Source organism: Aphelocoma coerulescens, chromosome 5 (genome assembly GCF_041296385.1).
Source record: "Aphelocoma coerulescens isolate FSJ_1873_10779 chromosome 5, UR_Acoe_1.0, whole genome shotgun sequence".
Taxonomy (NCBI): domain Eukaryota; kingdom Metazoa; phylum Chordata; class Aves; order Passeriformes; family Corvidae; genus Aphelocoma; species Aphelocoma coerulescens.
The window spans coordinates 57,352,278-57,371,458 of record NC_091019.1 but is presented as its reverse complement, the minus strand read 5'-3'; the positions used below and the strand labels follow the sequence as shown (position 1 = coordinate 57,371,458).

At 42.7% G+C, this 19,181-nt stretch overlaps 1 protein-coding gene across 13 annotated transcripts in view; it reads right to left on the bottom strand.

Annotated features, from left to right (window-relative positions):
• TRAF3 (TNF receptor associated factor 3) overlaps window positions 1-15,141 on the bottom strand; it is a 70,238-nt gene extending 55,097 nt beyond the window's left edge. For 6 of the 13 annotated variants that reach the window (XM_069018307.1, XM_069018304.1, XM_069018322.1 and 3 more), the window contains exons 1-4: window positions 15,010-15,141; window positions 14,651-14,785; window positions 13,989-14,044; window positions 193-332 (exon numbers count right to left, since the gene is read on the bottom strand). The gene's annotated coding sequence lies outside the window, so the exon portion shown is untranslated. Of the gene's footprint in view, window positions 1-192; window positions 333-1,852; window positions 1,992-13,988; window positions 14,045-14,650; window positions 14,786-15,009 lie in introns of all 13 variants that reach the window. The other 7 variants (XM_069018308.1, XM_069018310.1, XM_069018318.1 and 4 more) reach the window with 3 other exon arrangements.
• Window positions 15,142-19,181: the final 4,040 nt, after the last annotated feature.

The following is a 19,181-nucleotide window of genomic DNA, read 5'->3' as shown; positions in this document are numbered from 1 at the left end:
AAAGATGTGAAAAAACAAAGGAGAGCAAGGTACTTCACAGCGTCATGCAATGATACTAATACTAAAAAAAAAAAAAAAAAAAAAAAGCCAAAAAACCCCACCAAGAAAAAAACCCCAACTCACACAACTGTCATGAGGCTTCTCAATGTACACATTAAAAGCATACACAGCAGAAGGATTGTTCCTACGTACCTGTTTACATGAAAAAAATTCACAACACAAACCCCAGTGACACACAAGACTGCAGTCTGTGCTTCCGACAGATTAATATAGTGTTTCCCACTGCTGAGAGCTGGTCTTGATTCAGTTAAAGCCTAAGCACTCAGGCTTTCCTGCCGGGAAACAAACAAGTCAAGTCGGTTTCAAGCATCTCCTATTAATATACAGAAACAGTTCTCACAAGACTGAAGGCAGAAAAGAGAAATAGTAGGTAAAGGCTGCACCAAACCCTTACAAACTATAGCAAATCAAAAAGCTGCACTGAGACTTACTAGTTCACTAGAAAACTCATTGCAAAAGTCTGTGTACTTCATGGAGGAAGTCACTACCACCATCACTTAGTGAGTCAAGCGTATCTACAAGAATGTTTTACATAATGGGAAAATTTTTATTGGCCAGAGATTCACAGTGTTCTTAAATTTCCAGAAACTGCAGATGTAAAGATACTTCTGTTAACCCAAACCAAAACCAAGAAAAGAAACTATCTGAGACGCACGCTCCATTTCACAACACAGCTCTAATTTTACTGGCTACTGTTCTTCAACCTACTCAGCACAGGAAAGACTTACACTCACACACAGGTATTAAAGGATGGAAATGTGAACATTGGAAACATAGGTAGCTTTTAGACTACCACCAAATGGTATTAAAGTTTTGGTTAGCACATTGTTGCCATTTCTGAGCTGTGACACTAAGAACTGAAGTAGTTAGAGGAAGCAGTTTTATTCTTGTAGAGAATCAGTGAGCCAGCCAGAATGTATTTACAAGAAAGCATGATCCCATCTTAGTTCTTCCATTTTCACTTTACTTTTAAAAGCTAGTAAGAGAGCCAAGAATCCTTAGTCAGTAATGAACTGAACAGTATTCCTTCCTTCTTTTAACAAGGAAAATATTCTGCAATACAACTACAGTATAAAATCCAGTTTACTCCAACACAGTAAAGTAGCTTGAATGAAGGAATCTTTCCTCAGTTTTCAGAGGACTGATAACAGTTTAAGGACTGTATTTAAAAACCAAAGAGTAAGTTTAAAACATTGCACAGGTTATATTATTCCTCTTAATCTGCTAAAAATTACCAATTTAAAAATGCAGATGATATTTTAGTTGTTGCTTTTAAAATATTTGTAATGATACTTAAGAGTAAGCCTTTTCATCACACAACTTTCTGAAAGTTGGAAATTCAATAAATATTTTCAATTAGTGTCATGGATCACAAATGCACAAATATCAGGATTAGAGTACTAAAAGACACTTTAAATTATGAAGCTGATCATAAACTAAAGCCTACTACGTGAAGTGTCAAAAGCACAGAGACCACATTTGTTTTAGTACTGAAGTAGTATAATTCTATTACCATGATAGTACAATACAACTTTCCTAGAAGGCCACAAAGCATTCAGGGGGACACACATGATCAGAAGCTTAAATTCAGACAGTTAAGTTCATATTCGGCCAACCCTTAGTGCTGGTGCTCCGTAACACAATAGATGAACAATTGTTTCTGTAGTCCTTATTAACTGCTTTTGGTGATGCAACTCCTTTCTAAAGCATTCTGTCCTACTGAAACATTCTCATCCCCCACAGTACATCGACATCCCATCTCACTTTTCTTCTCATAGACAATTTATTTTACCTATGTATTTTCCAGCAAAAGCCACGTTGATGGTAACAGAAGAATGAATGAGAAAGGTCTTCTGACTCAAGTAACTATATGCTTCTTTTAAACTGAAACCTAGTGATGGGGGCTGCCTCGACTGCACAACAGAAGCAACCTGTAATTATGGAAGAAGAGAAAAAAGCACATGCAGAATAGAAAACAAAAAGCATGTTTCTTTCTGTCACTCATTCCTCTGCAGGCCTAAATTCTATGCCTGGAACATACAGACCAGGACCAGCAATGCAGCTGCAGTGCTCAAGTAAAAAGCAACATTTTTATGTCGTAATTACCAACACAATCTCTTGGGTCCTCAGCACAGTTCCCAAGGTGTCCATCAATTCACATGGAAAACAAACAGCAGCACAGCTCTGTTTCCTTGGGACAGCTGAACACTGCTTCTCACCTTCAGCTAGACTCCTCTGGTCAGTCTCGACAGTGCTGTACTTACATGGACTTCACCCATGTTCATCCACACATGGATATAAGCCCTCACCCTCCATGAACTGGCAGGCTGCACACTCCTCATTTGCCTTACCAAAAAACTACAAACAGAAAAATACTGGCTTTGTGGTCTGCCTTAGGTCTTCCACTCAAATCTCAAGAGCAAGCACAGCTCTTCCTACAATGTTAAACATCTGGAAATAATGCTGGAGCAAGCTTAATCTGCTACTTTGCAAGACGGCCCTACAGAGCTCAGAACCTTTGGAGCTACTCTCGTAAGCTAAGGTCACACCATAAAACCCATTGCCTCAATTCAGATAGGAACATAACAGCAGAGAAGCTTCAGTAATTCTTTTCTAATGCTTTATCTCCACATGGTACAGGGAAGAATCTCAGTACAGTAATCCAAAACACAAAACTCACAGTGCAAATTAGAAAAAAAACTCCAAACAAAACAAAACAATCACACAAGAAATAAAATACTAATAAAAAACCTAGACCAGAGATAAAGGATGAATTAGAAAAAGAAATCCTTGCAGCAGCGAACAGCCATGTTCCAGCCTATAGTCCAGCCCCTGATCTAGGCCTCTGGTGAATGAGAAAAAGGAGAGGATGAAAGCAGGGAGAACACCACTCCACACATGAAAGACTCCTATTACTGTAATGGAGACTTGTGTCTTTCTACAGTGCTCTGCCTGCAAAGTCCCCTGTATCAAATATTGGCTTCCCAGACTTCATACCTCCAGTCCAGCTATCCACGAGTCTGAGTACACATTGGAGACAACCCTGAAGCCTTCTGTGTTTAGACAGCCACCAGAAACAACTACATATGGGCAAACCGCAGGCAGTGGTTACTGATTTAAAATGTGTAACTCTCCAACTCTCCCATGCATTCCTCCCTCACTCGGTATCGGCTGTAGATCAGTTTTACCAGTTAACCAATGCTGAAAATTCATCAGCCTGATTTCAATTCTCATACTGCCTGCTTTTCCAAAGTTAGTTAGTTTGGATCTTCTAACTAGTTCTTCCACAGTCATAGCAAAGCTGTAATACTGTCAAAGAGGACTGACTGACCACACTGGGTATCTGCAGAAAGAATGACCCCAGCCATCACTTATTCCAGTTAGTGAAAACAGATTAATACCCTACATGAGCTTAGAACAATAGAAGCTGAACTCTTCTTCTTCTTCTCTATTAATTTACAGCCGTTATGCATTAGCCTCTTTACTCTTGCAGTGAGTACCTGGATATGTAGGGTAGCAGAAGGGAAATAGCACCTCAGAAGTCACTTGTATGTAAACATTAAAGCTTTCTTAAAAACATTTCTATTTACAGGAAAATGAGTAGAGAACAGAAGAACAGAAAGACATCAGTTTAAGGAATGTGTCATATGGGTTCAGGAAGCTGTAATAGGGAACAAGGCCATACATAAACATTATTAAAACACTCACTAAATGCTCTTGTTTCTATTTCACTTAATATATGTAATACTTGGCAATAGGCTCTGATGCTTGAGCCTTGGTAACTGACTACTGTACTAAGATATTGGTACATCTTTATTTGGTCTTCACACTTCTTCCTTGGAATTTACTATGCTTGCAGCAACAAAACAAAACAACAACAACAAAAAACAAACAAAACAAAAAGCAAACTAACAAAAAAAAAAACACAAAAAAAACCCAACCAAACCCAAACCTAAAATCATGACTTGGCTTTTACACTTCACTTGACATTGTCATACAACATAAAACTTGTGTTCAGTGGTGACAAACACTATGTTTAAAGGTACAAAGTCAGTTCCAGTACTCGGCAGTTCTGGGCCCACTCTAAGTGGTGGAGATACATTATTTCATTTGGGTGTCAGTAACAGCACCAAGCCTGACACATTGCATTAAGTCTTAACATCTGGCTCTAGCATTTCATTTAATAACTTGAGACAGGCATCCATATGTATTATCAAGAGCTTTCCAGTACATCAGTAAATTCTTGCACAGATGTGTGGGACATGTATTCCTTTCTCAAAAGATACCTGTGCAAATAAAATCCTTCATTTATGCAAAATCTCATGTTTGCTCTTTTATTTACTACTTCTTTTTTAAAGAAACAGAAATATGTTCCACCATCCCACTCATTTTTGGTGGGGGTATTACAGCCCTGCTCTTATCACTCCCTAGGCCTCCCCTCATTACCTTCTTCACCTAAAAATAAACAAGGCACATCCACAATACACTATAATACGTTATCACTTCTTCCCTGACTGTCCTGACTACATCCTCTCTGATCAACATGGTATCAGCATGGGATAATGCTGCTGGATGTCATTTTGCCTGCAGGAGCAACAGTTATTCCTCAATCTGGAATCCAAGCATAGCAAAATGCAGTGACAAATGCTGTTAATTGCCACATCTTAGCCTGTAAACACAGTTAGTCTCCTAACCAGTTGAAAGTCAAGGTAGGAGGGAAGAAGTAAGGCTAGGTTTTATTAATATTTAAGTATGTACCAAGAATACTATTAGCCTTCTCTCTGTGCACTATCCTGGACAATGCCAGGTTCAAGGCTTCCTATTCAGGGTGACCAAGGACAACTTTCTTCCTTCCTGATTAATTTCCACCTTTGGCTTTGGCCTCACTCACCAAGCCAATCACATAACTGAGGAATGACAAGTTCTCATTTGATTTGACGTTCTATGGCTGGATGACATCATAGCTGCTATCTTTTAATTGCCCCTTTAAGGGTTATTATTAGCAAGCTCTAAGTCATTATTAGCAAACTGATAAAAACACTAATGGCCAAGTTCTCTCACACACAGCTTGTCCATTTTACCAGTTACCACACTGAGTTATTCCAAAATAGATTATTAAGACCAAGAAGAATTATCCCCCTGCCTATTACTTGAACCTGCTATATTTTGAGGAACTAACAGCATCTCACAATCACACAAATCCTGGCCAAGGTTACAGTAAGCCAACAAAGAATTTTGCAAACTTCTCAATTTCTCTTTTTGAAAACAGAAAATTGCACGTGACATCCACTGGCTCTCACAACACTTCAACAGCTGGTAAACTCAGGTCAACTCCATTAAGCTAGGTTTCCAGCTGCTAGATCTGAAATGATTTAAACTTCCCAGTTCTAAGAAGTGGATTTTTGCCAAGCTACATCTTCTTCAAAAGAAAGAAAGATTAGTCCTCAGCTTTCTATGAAAAAGCGCATGTCTTGCATTTCTTGCTCAGTGCTAATTAATGCCCCTAAACTTTTTTTGCTAGCTGGTTATAGCTACCTTGATTCTGTAAATCACACTAAAAATACTTCTACCTGTAATGAAAATAGAACCCATTGTGACTAACTCTATTGCTCTTGGCCAACACCATTTCTAAAAATGAGGGTTTGGGTTTTTTTCTACTTACAGCCCTGTGGTGTGGGAGAATTCAAAGAGCTCAGCAACCTCATTCTGTCTTTGAAGCAATCCCACCAGCAAGGAGTACTTAACAAATTCACTTTTAATTTAGTTCATATCTCAGCTGTAACTGCTGCAGAGAGAGTCAAGGGTCTAATCACAGGTGTTTAGTACAACTCCAGATGCCAAGTCATGTGTAGAACTGGCAGATAAAGAGTTTAGCCATATGGAAGATCACACACTTTCCAAGCATCAACTGCACACCACAGGGGAGGACCTACAGCATTGAAGATGGTACTCAGTGCTTGTGTGTGTAGCAGCATCTTTGTTCCCTGATGTTTTTCTGAAGTCACTAATCAGTCAGGCTTTAGGCAAAGATGCCATCATGATGTGCTTGTCAACACAGCTCTTTAAAATTAAATGCTAGTAGACAGCATAAAAGAGATCACAGGAACTCAAAAGATTCACAAGAGGGTTTTTGCTGTAATGGTCAGTCTAATTAATTTCTGGATTTTAAAATCAAGTATTCCTTGAGACTGCATTTCTTTAATGCTACAGTATCCCTATCTACACAGAAGCAAGGTACGAACATAACAGAGTCAACACTTGAACAGATGAGAGCTACAACAGAGACAGCTGCTAAAATCTAAATCACCCACACAAAAAGCATATGATTGATTCCTTCCATACCTTCCCATGGCGACAGTCTGTGTTTTTAGTATTCTATCTAATCACTTCAAACTGAAAAAAAACCCATACCTTAGCAAGTATTCCTGCCTTTGGAAAGTTTTTTTAATAAAGAGAAGACCTTAAAAAGAAAAATACAGACATGGAAATAGTTCTAGGCAGAAGCCTGCTTCCACTAGGTATATAAATATTTCAATCCCAGCAGCACCACCTAATGGAGAGCTCACCATTTTTCCCCCTTCTTTAACATGACAAATATTTGAGTCTGGAGGTGTTAACAACTGGTACTTTAGCACATGGCCTAATTAATACTCTATAAAATCTGATTAGCTACAAGAAGCCAAACCCTTTCTTCATAGACAAGCAGGGTCCTTTTTTCTGCACACAACCACATTACATTCACATAGAAATTTATTAGGTACAACAAGACATTGTTTAACCAGGAGATAAGATTTTAGGAAGATTTTAGTTAGAAATTTATAAAAACCTCAAACAACAATAACTGTGCAGCAGTGCCAGCTACCTTAGGCATGTTTCAACTTGCCCTCAGAAAGCAAAACAGAGATGTCACTACCTCTAAAGTGTACAGAACACTGAAAAACCCCAATCTAAGATGAAGTCATGCATTCCCAGACATCATCATGTTGCAATTCTGCTAAAAAACACCCTATGGGAGATAGGCAGCCATTTATTGCAAGCATCAATAAAGTGTGTAGCATGATGCCTGTTGCAAACTTCTACCATTTATGTCTTGCCAACATACATGACAGAACTTATGTATAAATGGATCTGTAAGAAGTAGACTTTTTTCCTCATTGCCTTTTGTTCTCTGTGTTCATTATATAAATCACAACATTTTAAGTAAGGCTTCAACTACTTCGAACTTTTCCAGTTAACTCAGCATATGGACACTCTTGTTCTGGAATAACAATTTTTATGTACAGCTCAGAGACTTTCAAAGTCTGTCTGCTCTACCTCATCTCAAAACAGTCACCTAATATACTGAGAGCTCATATTAAAAAAAAAAAAAAAAAAAAAAAAAAAACCACAAAACCAAAAGCAAAAAATACCACCAAAATCTTAGTAATTAATTCTGCAAAATTACAGCATCATACTTTGGCTATATGTACTAAAAGCTTTATTTACACAAACAGGAAAATTCCAAGCTTCTTCCTCATTTATTTTGAGAGAGTCTCCTCTGTAAAAATATATAGAATGCAGTGGGTAGATATTTATTTGCTTGTCCTAAATCTGTCTTTAAAAAGCAAATAGAAGTACACACAAAACCAAACAAACCAAAAAACCCCAACACAACAACAACAACAAAAAAGCCCCAACACCAACCAAACCACACAAACTGCCAAAAGAGTAAATCCCCCAAAATTCCCTCAAAATCTTACTGGCTAAAATACTGAAAGTTGCATGTCTAAATAATCCTTTTCAAAATTAAAGTGCAGTTCTCAGGAATTCGCAAAAAGGAAAGAGGAATAGGGGAAATTTATGGTGCCAGCTAGTGAAAAATATCTGATGAAATTCAATACACAAATAACAATAAACCTGTTTTATCTTCATAGAGATTGCAAGAGAATTCTTCTGTTCATGCTCAAAACCACACAGCTACAAAAACCACCTGCCAAACAGGATAAGCAACACAACAGCAATATCTACTAGCTGAACTACAGCATAGGATTCATTGACATTTCCATCACATATTGACACCATGGGTGAGTAGTGAGATGTATTTGCTAATCTGAACTATAGCATGCTCAGGTTCTGTAGATAGAAACATGATTCAACTCCTGACAGAGAACAGGATATTACTGACTTCAAGTAATACTGCATGTCATTAATTTCAAATGAAGTTAGCACAAATGCTTTATCCCCCCTACCCGAAACACTGAATTTTAGAATGCAATGAAAATACTACTGCATCAAAGGGTTCCAACACTGCTGGAGACTGCACACATGCAACTCAGTAGTATTCATTGTTTTAGGTCTCCAACATCCTTCTACTCAAACTGCCAGCCAAATGGTAGCATTTTGAGAACATGGCACTTTACAACCACAGGCACTTTACCTTCACCTATTGAACACAGAACTGGTATCCTAATCAAGTTCAACCACAAGAGACATAATGATAAAAACATTCCCAAGCACATCTTCTCAAGGATGTTGTGCTAAACAGAAAAGAGGACAGTGCAAAGGATGGAATAAGAGCAAGTGTAGAATCATAGACATATGTACTTCAAACAATAGTAGGGCACACTGCACTGCATCTTTGGTGACCTGGAAGACAAGAGCATTTTAATTCACCTGGAGTGGGAGGTGGGGCAGAGAGGGAATCAGAGAAGCAGGTAGCTACAGAGAGGTCAAAGAAAAGTGGATTTTGCAGATAAAAATTACTTGCCAGAAGCATGAAAATAAGTACAATCCTGGAAACAGGTTATTTCAAGAGAAAAGAGCGATATAAAAGGAAGTAAAGGGGAGAAGGCAGTTATTTCGCTCAACTGCAAGGATGAAACCACCCTGGAATAAAAGTTGTCCCTTAGCCACTCTAAAATGACAAGAAATCTGGCTGAAAGCAGGTCAAAATAAGTCACTTCTAAGAATCAGAAGAACCATCTGGAGAAATTAAGAGCATTTATACTGTTCAGACAAACAAGATGGAAGAGAAGCACAGCACGGACGAAAACAATCCATTAGTAACTAAACAGCGTAAAATGCAGAAAGAAGAGTCACTTAGGATGGTTTACAGGAGATTAAACAAGAACAAGTTAAATGAAAATTATGAAGTTTTACTTCCTATGCAAAAATCAAGACTTACATCTGCGAATCATTAATTTACAAGCCTCAACACTCAAAGCAACCTACTCTCACAAGGCTCCTCTCTGTATAAAGACACAGAGAGGGCACAGTCAATCTGGTACAGCACACAAGATCTTCATTATAAAAACCTCTAATAATTGTTCTAATTATCTCCCTCTCACATGTACAGAGATGAGTTTACAAAACAAAATCCATTCACGTTGCTAAAATTCGGTTCATGAGCTGAGCTTTGCTACTACAAAGTTATTTTAGGCACAATTATCATGTAAGCTGGCTCCATAAAATAAGTAAAAAAATGTTACTTTTCTAGAACATCCAAAGGAGAAAGCCAGGAACAAATACAAGCAGCAGAACAGCTACCACTGAAAAAATTCTGTCCTGTACACTCAGCTTGACAGAGCACTGCATGTTTGCTGTGGGCATCAATGGAAGAGTGAAGCAAGTGTTGTTTCCTGTCCCACAGTGCTGACAGTGCAGGATGGCACAGCTCTGCAGAGGAGGCAGGACTGAATGCCTCCACACAGCACTTGTAATTCACTCACTTTATCAACAGATGACGCTTACTGCCCTGCTGGGTCTCAGCACCTCATCATTTTTATGTCCTCAGATCATAGGAAAGTACCGCTACTCCCATGTCATTACAGACCAGGAAAATGGTCTGTATATGGAGCAAGAAGCCAGACACAAAATAAGCCACTAGATGCACCAAAGTTATTTTTGGAACTCCCAGTCAGCTACCACCTAACCTGAGCAACACCCAAGTACCTCTTTTCTTTCCCAGCATATATTCCATGCTTAAGAAAACATCCTGACAAGGCTGATAACCTCAGGAAGAACATCGAGTTCAAATGCACCAGAAAACAATAAACAAAACTAAGCATTAGCAGACTCTAAGTCTTTACTAAACCTGGTAATCCTAAAAAAAAGTCCTAACCACTTGACTGAGACATCATGCTTGCCCTTGCTCTGTTTCTTAGGCACACTGAATTTTGATTTTTCCTGGCATGGCAAAAAGTTTCAAGAGAAGGAAGTGACACTACTCTTAACTGGCCTGTGGCTTGATGATGAGAATACTCCCCAGGGAAGCAGGAAACTTGGACTGGAATCCCCCTTCTGCCCCTGGGACTCGGACATGATGTCACATCACTCAGCACTGCAACATCAAAGCCCCTTGTTGGTTTGGCCCTAACTTAAAGGCTTACAGTACACACATCTACAGGAATGAGAAAAAACCAAAAGCCAGCCTCCAGGTCTCCTAGATTTTACACTGGCATCTGCAGTGGACCATCTTCTCTTATGTGACAGATGTCAAAACTTGCAGGAACAAAGTGGCAGCCAGGAAGGCACTTCTTATCTTACACTAGCATCTGCAACACACTTTTCAAGACAGATCAAATCCAAATTACTTGTTTTCCTAGACACCCAAGAAAGCTCTAAAGACTCATGGCATTTTGAGCTTGTCTTCAGTGCGCCTATCCTACTTTATCTACAAAAACATGTTTTTCATATTAATGCAGAAACCAAAACATCGGACAAAAGTCCACTATTACTCCAAATGTTAAATTTTTCTAATTATGAGCTACCATACAGTCATCCCTAAAACATGTAAAATGGAAGATTCATTACTTCTTTCACAAGCATTTTTGACTGAAGCACTTGATATTTGTGTGAAAAGATACATTGAGAGCATTTAAATTATACTACAGAATTAATAGCAACTTTTATCATTGCAAATAATCTACAAAATGTTTCCTCTATACATCAAACTATTTTACAAATCAACATTTTATGAAACCATATAAAATAATACCAGAACTATGAAATATTCCAACTTATGGCATTCCTGTTATGCCCACTGAGGTTCTAATGCCTGCAATTGGCAAGAATTCAATCTTGATGTCCAAGTACACAACACCCCAAGTTCCACTACAAGCAGTGAGCCGGGCATGGAATCCATCACACGCATCCAATATTGAACTTCTGCACACACAAACATGTTGAGACTTTGCTTCCCATGCTGCCCTGACTAGATGAACAGCAGAACTTGAAATTCTACTAAAATCACATTTTATACATGCAGAATAAAGCAGTGGGAAAGAACAACAGCATGGAAATCAAAGGCTTAACATTTTTTGGGGGGTGGAGAGGATTAGTGACCTACAGTTGTTGTATATAATTTTAGAGACACTAGCCCTGTTAACCTAGTTACAAAGCCAACACTCAGTAGCAATTGAAGTCACAGTGGCAACCATATTTTGCACCAGAAGAGAAGATCTACATGAAAAAAACAAACACTTCCTCAAAGATTTTGTAAATATCTCTCCCTCTCACACACACATAGAATTCTCAATACCAAATCACCTTTTGCCTCATTTTCTCTTTAAATTCTAAGATGTTTCCACTGGACACTTTCCTTACTTCCCTTAGGTATCCTAAGAGCTTTTTTGCATTTATTTCCTTTTCTCCTCTTTCCCATTACAAAAAGAGAGAGAGAACACATCTTCCTACATTGTGGGCACTTAATTATAGTTCATTGTAAGTTGACTCCCTTTTCCTCCCAATTCTGTAGTCCTTTCTTCTTCTGCCGTAAGAAAAAAGACATTGAAAAAAATGAAACGTTTTTGATTTGTCAAAATTAAATATACTGCCTTTAAACTATCAATTTATGAGGGCATGGGCTTCCAGAAGGCAGAGCTGGGAAGCCAGTTATATCCTCTCTGTCAGCCCTTCACTATTGTAGTTTCTACAGCACCACTTCATCACTCAGGTTAAAAAGTGTAATATAAAACCTAATACAACTACAGCACTCCTTCTTGTGCTACAATCACACCTTTATTCTGCTGCACAAAACCACACAACTCTCCCTCCCTTGGCTTCTTTTCCCTGTATCTCATTTTGAAATCTCCAATTTCTCCTACCACTTCTGGTGTTCCTGAGCCAGACACCAAAATCTCAAGGACGTTTCAAATACAAGCATCCTATTCAGAAAGTATCCATAGCTTAAAAAAAACCAACGAAACAAAGACAAACTTAAGCCTTGGTGATTCTTTAAAGGAACTGTGCACAAGTGTACGGATACGTGAAACCAATGTGTAATGAGAGGTTTTCACACATAATAAGATGCAGCACCTTTAACTAAGAAACACTATCATAATAAAAAAAAAACCCTAAAGAAATCCAGTTACTACATCATCTAAGGCGTGAGAGATTATAATGTTTTATTCTTACAGTATCTATTCATACAAGACCAGTTTAGGATACTGGAGCAGATTTAAGTAATTCCTATTTTTAAACTGCCTTTTCATCTGAAGAAGAACTATGATCGGCTGCTTATCAATGTATTTATATTCCAGTGGTTTAACAATACAAGTTAAAAATCAAGATTTTTGTCTTTTTCTACTTTCAGCATTGCCATATCTACTATGGAACAGCTGGACTTCTGTACCAAGAAAACCATTCCTCTTCCCTCCTAAAGTGTTCATTACGGACAAGGAACAACGTAAAGATCTAAAATACAACATGATCCCAAGATCGTTTAAAAGACAAACTGTATTAACACAGACTAGTAAGACTTCATAAATAATCTTTGGTCACTGATGCTAACTACTGCCATCTTACTGAGTTTTCCAAGGTACAAACAGTAAATAAGCTTACACAATACTCAAGTTCTCTGAATCCATGCAAGAATGGCTTCCCAAAATTGGTATCATCAAACTTAATTACAGAAGGACTTCAGGAAAGCCTAAAGACTGAGTCATTTAGCACCCCCTTTTGATTAGAATTAATTTGCTTTGATACTGAGTGCACTTTATTATTGTATATTCTAGGTCCAGCTATTATTAGAAGCACCTCACCAAGTCATATTTCAGTAAAACACCTACCATTCTCGTGCTGGAACAACACAACTTTTATAACCCCCTAGTGCCGCCTGCTTGCAGTGCCCAAGCTCATGATACATCAATGTTTCCGTTACCAAGCTCTATGAGGAGGGGTTTCCCAGTGCAGCCATAAAAAACTAATTCTGTCCAAACGTTCAAGTATTTCTCATCTTAAATGAATAGCCCTCTCCCTAACCACCATAAATAGCATTTAGATCTTAACCCATATGTGGTATGAGCCAATGGCTCATTTAAAAGGACAACATGCAGTATCCACTATGGTGTCTCCAGTTCTGAACAACCATCAGTGTAGCCTTTTAAACCAGGCTTCTAGGCAAGTCAATAGCCATTTTAAATACATCTCTTTACTAACTACTTCAAATTGTACTATTTCATTTGTCTAAGCTAGACACTGCTAGCACACCTTTACATCATGCATCAAACTCCCTTTCAGTCTATGAATGCGAATTCAGATTAGGGCTCAATAATGCTACGTGCATCCTACGGGACAAATCTGCAAGGAAAATCACACCATTCTATTCAAGAAATAGAAAACACATAAATTACAATATACAATACATAAGGCTCAGATCTCAACAAGCTAGAGAAGTCACAGACCCAAAGAGACAGCATATTTCAAATTGTATCATTGGAACTTCCCACATTTTACTACTACAGAAACAGAAAAAGATGAAAGATGCCCTAATGCGTGGTAAAGATCCACGCAGAGGAACACATACAGTCTGTCACGTCACACACAAGCTCTGAGCGGCAGAACATGGTATTATGCCTCTTAACATTGATACAATTTCTCCCGTTTTTCCGCAGGTAATTCAGATCTTAGGCACTCAAAGACACAAATAAATCAAGACATAAATGCCTTACCTTCCTATTTTACAAGCCACTGCAGTTCTCAGATTATGAGTCAGTCATAGGTTAATCTGCAGAGGAATGACTCAGTATAAACTTTTAAACATTCATTATTTTTCCTAACCTAAAACACGGCGATTCATTCAAGGCGCTAAAACGCGGCGTCGCGAATCAGCGCATGAAATGAATGGCGTGAAAACAAAACACTTTTCTTTCCGCTCACGGCAGGCAGACGGGGATAGCGCAGCGCCGGTCCAGGCAGGCGGACTTTGTGAAAATACAACTCCTTCCGCGCCGCTGAGGGGCAGCTCCGGCGCCGGCGGGTCCGGGCGCAGCCCCATGGCCGGGGAGCGGCGGGGGCTCCGCCGCAGCGGCAGCCGGGGGGACGCGCAGCCGGGACCGCGCTCCGCGCCAGGCGCGGCGCTGCCGGCAATGCCCCTTTAAAGGCCGTCGGCCCGCCCCCAGCACTGCATATGGAGGGAGCCAGGAGCGAGCGAGCCTTCTGCATTCAAACGACACATCAAACGCCGCAAGCGCCGCCGCGGCTCCCGGCTCCGCTCCGGCCTCGCCTCCCTCCCCTCCCCGCACAGGCACACACACCGCGAGGAGCGGGGCAGAGAGCAAGAGGAGCAGGGGAGGGAAGGGAGAGACAGGAATAAGTAAGTGAAAAGGGGCACCTGCAAAGCCCTGGAGTACGAGTGCGTCCGGGCAGGAGAGTCCGCGCCGCCCCGCCGCAGGCTGATCTATCCCCGGGCACCGGCGGCCGCCGAGGTCCCTGCACGGGTTGCGGGTGCAGCGCGCTCGGCCCCTGCCTGGCAGCAGATGTCTCGGTCAGCGCCGTGCCCCCGCCGGAGCGCCCCCGGCTCCCACCGCCCGCCCGGCCCCGTCCCCCTGCCCGGAGCGCCCGAGAGCGGGAGGCGAGCGCGGCCGCTGCCGGAGCCCCGCGCGGGAGCCGCCGCCACGGCGGCAGCGAAGCTCCCGCCCTCCCTCCTCCTCCTCCGCCGCCCAGCCGAGCCGAGCCCCGCGGCCGCCCTACCTGCGAGCGTGTGCGGAAAGCGGGGCGGCGGGCGGCAGCTGGAGCCGGGCGAAGGCGACCGCCAGCCCGGCGGAAAGTCCCGACCGCTGTGCGCCGTCTCCCCCCGCCCCGCACTTCCTCTCCCGCCCGCTCGGGCTGGAAATCCCCGGCGAAGCCCGCTGCTCTCCCGGCTCCTCCCAATCACCGAGGGCGGGCCCGGCACAGCCGCTCAGCGCGCAGGCGGCAGCCGGGGGCCGGGCTTGCCCTGGCCGCTGGCCCCGGCTGCACCTGATGCCTCCGTCACCCCCCTCCCGCGGGCACGACTCGGGCAAAGGGGCCCCGCGCCCGGCCAAGGAGGCGTGGGTTGTGCTGCGGCGGACGGCGCGTCCCGCTCCGGGCGCGGGGTGGTGCCGGCGGAGCCGTGGGGGCTCGGCCGGAGGGCGGGCGCTGCTGCTGGGCACTGGAGGAAGGAAGGGCGCGGGGGATGGCGCCGGGACGCGGGGCTCCGGGAGAGCGGGATCGGCGCGGCGGAGAGCCGCTCGCTTCCCCTGCCTGTCCCGAGGGAGGTGCAGCAGCCCCGCTCAAAGAGGCGCCACGAACACAATAGCGTTTATTAAACAAAGAAAAATCCACTGGGAATAACGGGAGGGAGGGAAAACAGCGGTTGGGAGGGGGAGAAGAGTCTGGAAGAGATGAGGAAAGAGCAGCGAGCCAGAGCCGCTCGCCCCCCGGGAGAGGCCGGTCGGGGTGCCCCGGCAGCCGCCGGCCGTGGGTGCCAGCCCCGAGTCCCGGCGGCGGGCGGGAGGGGGGGTGTGCCCTGCCCGGCGCCCCGGGGGTGCGAGAGGCACCCGCGTCCCCTCCGCAGGCGACCGGAGAAAGGGGCGGCGCTGGCAGCCCATAGAACCTATCGCTCCCGGCAGCCAGGTGAAATAAATGCCTGTGTCGTGTTCCGCTTGCATCGCGCCGTGTCCTGCCGGGGGCATTTGCCCAGCCTGTACCGGCGGTCTCGCTCTTACACGGGGCATCGTTGGGTGTCGTGGCTTGTCGTGTCCCCGCCGCCTCACCGGGCTGCGGGGAGAGAAGGAGGGAGGGGGAGAGGCGGCTCTGGCGCAGAAGCGGCGCGGGGGCTCAGCCGGTGCCGGGAATGCCCAGCCGGAGCTGGGGCTGGGGGGCTTAGCCGGAGCCTGGGTCCAGGGTGGGCTGGAGGAATTGCTCCACAGAGGCCTTCGGAGCCCCGGGTGCAGCGATGGGGCTGGCAGCCGGGAGAGCCGCAGCTCTAAGGAATGTGCGGAGCTGAACACGGAGAAATGTGTGGTGTTTGGCTAATTTCAGTGGGATGAGGTCACCGTCCTTTTTGGACGTTGTTTATCGAGGGATCACTAGGGAGGAACAGTTGGATGCGTGATCCTGAACGGACAAACTCTGCGTCATAGTTGCCGCTTGCAGCATCTCCACGCGTCCCGAAATCCATCCTGAGCCTCCTCGGTCTTCATCCCCCGGCTCTCTGTAACGCCCACGCCAAGCTGCCCTGCAAAACCTAAACATCTCTAGCTTCGGCAGTGTCCTCACCAGCCTCTAAATCACGAAGCTTGGCCGCACTAATTCCCTCCTGTGTGCTGTTTTTCTCCTCATCCCACTTCTCTGCTTTCTCTCTTCCCCATCTCTCTCGCCTTTGCTGCTGTCCCCAGTCAAAGGCTGGCTTAGCTGTCAAGACAACTGCGGCTTTTGAAACGATGCCGTCAACCTGCCATCAGAAAGTCTCAGAGAGATGCCTTACGTGTTCTCATCACTTGTTCAAGATTGCTTAGCTCCGGACCAGCAGAAAGGACTGTGCACCAAGCCTGGATTTCTCCAGCAGCAGGGCTGCAAATAAGTTTCTATCAGAGACAAACCTGCAATTTCCTCCTTTGCCACTCTTTTTGCTGTTGTATAGGTATCCTCTTGTTTTGCCCTAAAAAAAAAAAAAAAAAGGAAAAATGGAGAAAACCTAATAGAATTCCAGTACCTGTAGCTCTAGCAGCTGTACTAATGTATTCTTCCCTAAAAAGAGAAAACAAATTCTTATACCATTTAAAGATGTCAGAAGCCTTTCCACCTTAAAAAAATGTCTGTAGCCAAAGGGATAAAGTGACCATTTAATGAAATGCCTACCATTTCAATTGCTTTGGTGGGTTTTTTTTTCTTTTTCAATATTGCGACTACAAAATTTTAGAGATTTCTAATACAATTATTACAGCAAGATATGTCACCAATATTTCGCCTTTAATTAGTTTGGAATTTTGTGTTATAAGCACTGTTTTCTCTGGGGTTTTAAGTGCTGTCTCAAGGCTGCTGCAACATGCTGAACACTTCTGCTTGGCAGTAGTATTTAGAATATAGTCATTGGAGGGGTAGCTACTTAAAACAGCAGAAATAATAGTAAAGACCACGGAGTAGCTCTATATTTTAGTAAAATGGCTCGAAGAAATAAAATAATAGTGCATTACATTGGAAAATCACCTGAGAGGAAAGAAAAAAAAATCTACTGAGAGAAGAGTGGTAATCCCTTACAAACTTGGACAGGGATACTTATCTCCAAAAACTATTTGGAAGACATAGAAGAGCAAATGGCATGTGATTATGGGAAACTAATTTCTCAGCTGCAGGCTGGACGGTACCACTGGGAACTGGTAGGGCTTAAATGTTCTGGAGTGTCATAGAAACTCGATTTCTCAAGCAAACAGTCGATGTGAGAGGATGCTATTTTAGGCCTAGTATTAATAAGCAGCAAGGACCTTGTAGAAGGCCATAGTGTTGAAACCAATCATGAACTGAGTGATCACAAACTAATCCAGCTGAAGTTGAACTGCAAGAGAGACAAATGCAGATACTTGACGAAGGCTTGGGATTGCAGAACAGCAAACTTAGAGAAATGGGGAAAATTCCTGAGGCTGACATGATGGATGAACCCAAAGATGATTTTCACTTACAGATACTGGAAGAAGCAGCAAATAATAATTGCCAAAGCAAGTATTTGTTCAAGGTTAAAAAGGTTGGAAGCAATACCCTGTGCCTAAAACAGTATTGTGAAAGAAGGAAGGTGGTGATGCTGGTAGCCTTAAGTCTAGTGCTCTGACCTTACTATGGGGGTGAGTTCCTCCATGAGAAAATGACTGTGAGCTGCCAGCAGAATGGCTGTGGAAAAGGCTCACTTGAGTCTATGATGCACAAAGCATGGTATTTTTAGTAGAGAGAGGGAAGTATTAATATGGCTTTATACAGTACAGCTAAGGAACCTTGTTTGGAAAATTGCATCCAGTTCTGGTGACTTACAGCCAGAAAAGATTGACTCAGGTTGCTACAGGTGCAGAAGAGGAATACTGGAGTGGCAAGGGAGCAGAGTATCTGTATTCTTGGATGGGAGCTGCAAGCAACCAAGCTTAGCTTCCTTAACTAGCCAAATTAAGCCAAAATAGCATGATTCACACAGTAAATATCAAGGAAAGAGTACTATTTAAATTAAAGAATTATGCTAGTACAGTGATGCATGGTCATAAATGGGTCATGAGTATACTTAGGTTGAAAAGCTTTCTAACCATTCCAAGAGCAAACAAACAGTACTCCAGGCACAAAAATCTACATTATTTTAAATCAGGGCATAATTCTTTCTTGTGTCCAAAGGGGATTTAAAGAAGACTGAGCTGCTGACCTTTGACATTGTACTGTAATCATTCCCAAGTTTCAGGCCTGTTTCTGGTCCTCTGCCCCATCTACATTTGGCTTGTGAGATTTTTTTTCAACTGCCTCTGAGGCACTGGAAATTAGTCAGAGACAGGATGTAGAAAGGGCTGGTGACATTAAGTCATCAGGTGGTTTGTGGTGCATGTTGCTCACAGGCATACTGTGATTGCCAGATTTGTGCCACCACAAAACCTTTTCCCTCAGGTGAGCCTGGCAAAGGACTGTTTTGTGTTCCCCCTTGCCACCTTTTCAGAATCTTCTGGGAGATTTAATTGGTATCTTGTTGCACGGGTACTGGTTATAATCTTCTATGATATTGTGCTTGAGAGGTTTAGCCTTTTACTGCAGCTCTTAAGTTTATTACCTCTTACCAAAAAGGGTTCGGTGACCCTTGATGAGTGGGGATGCAGAAAAGTTATTGCTCTGAGATCTCCTAAACAAAATGGCCTTTGTGTGTTTGTAGAGGGGGATCA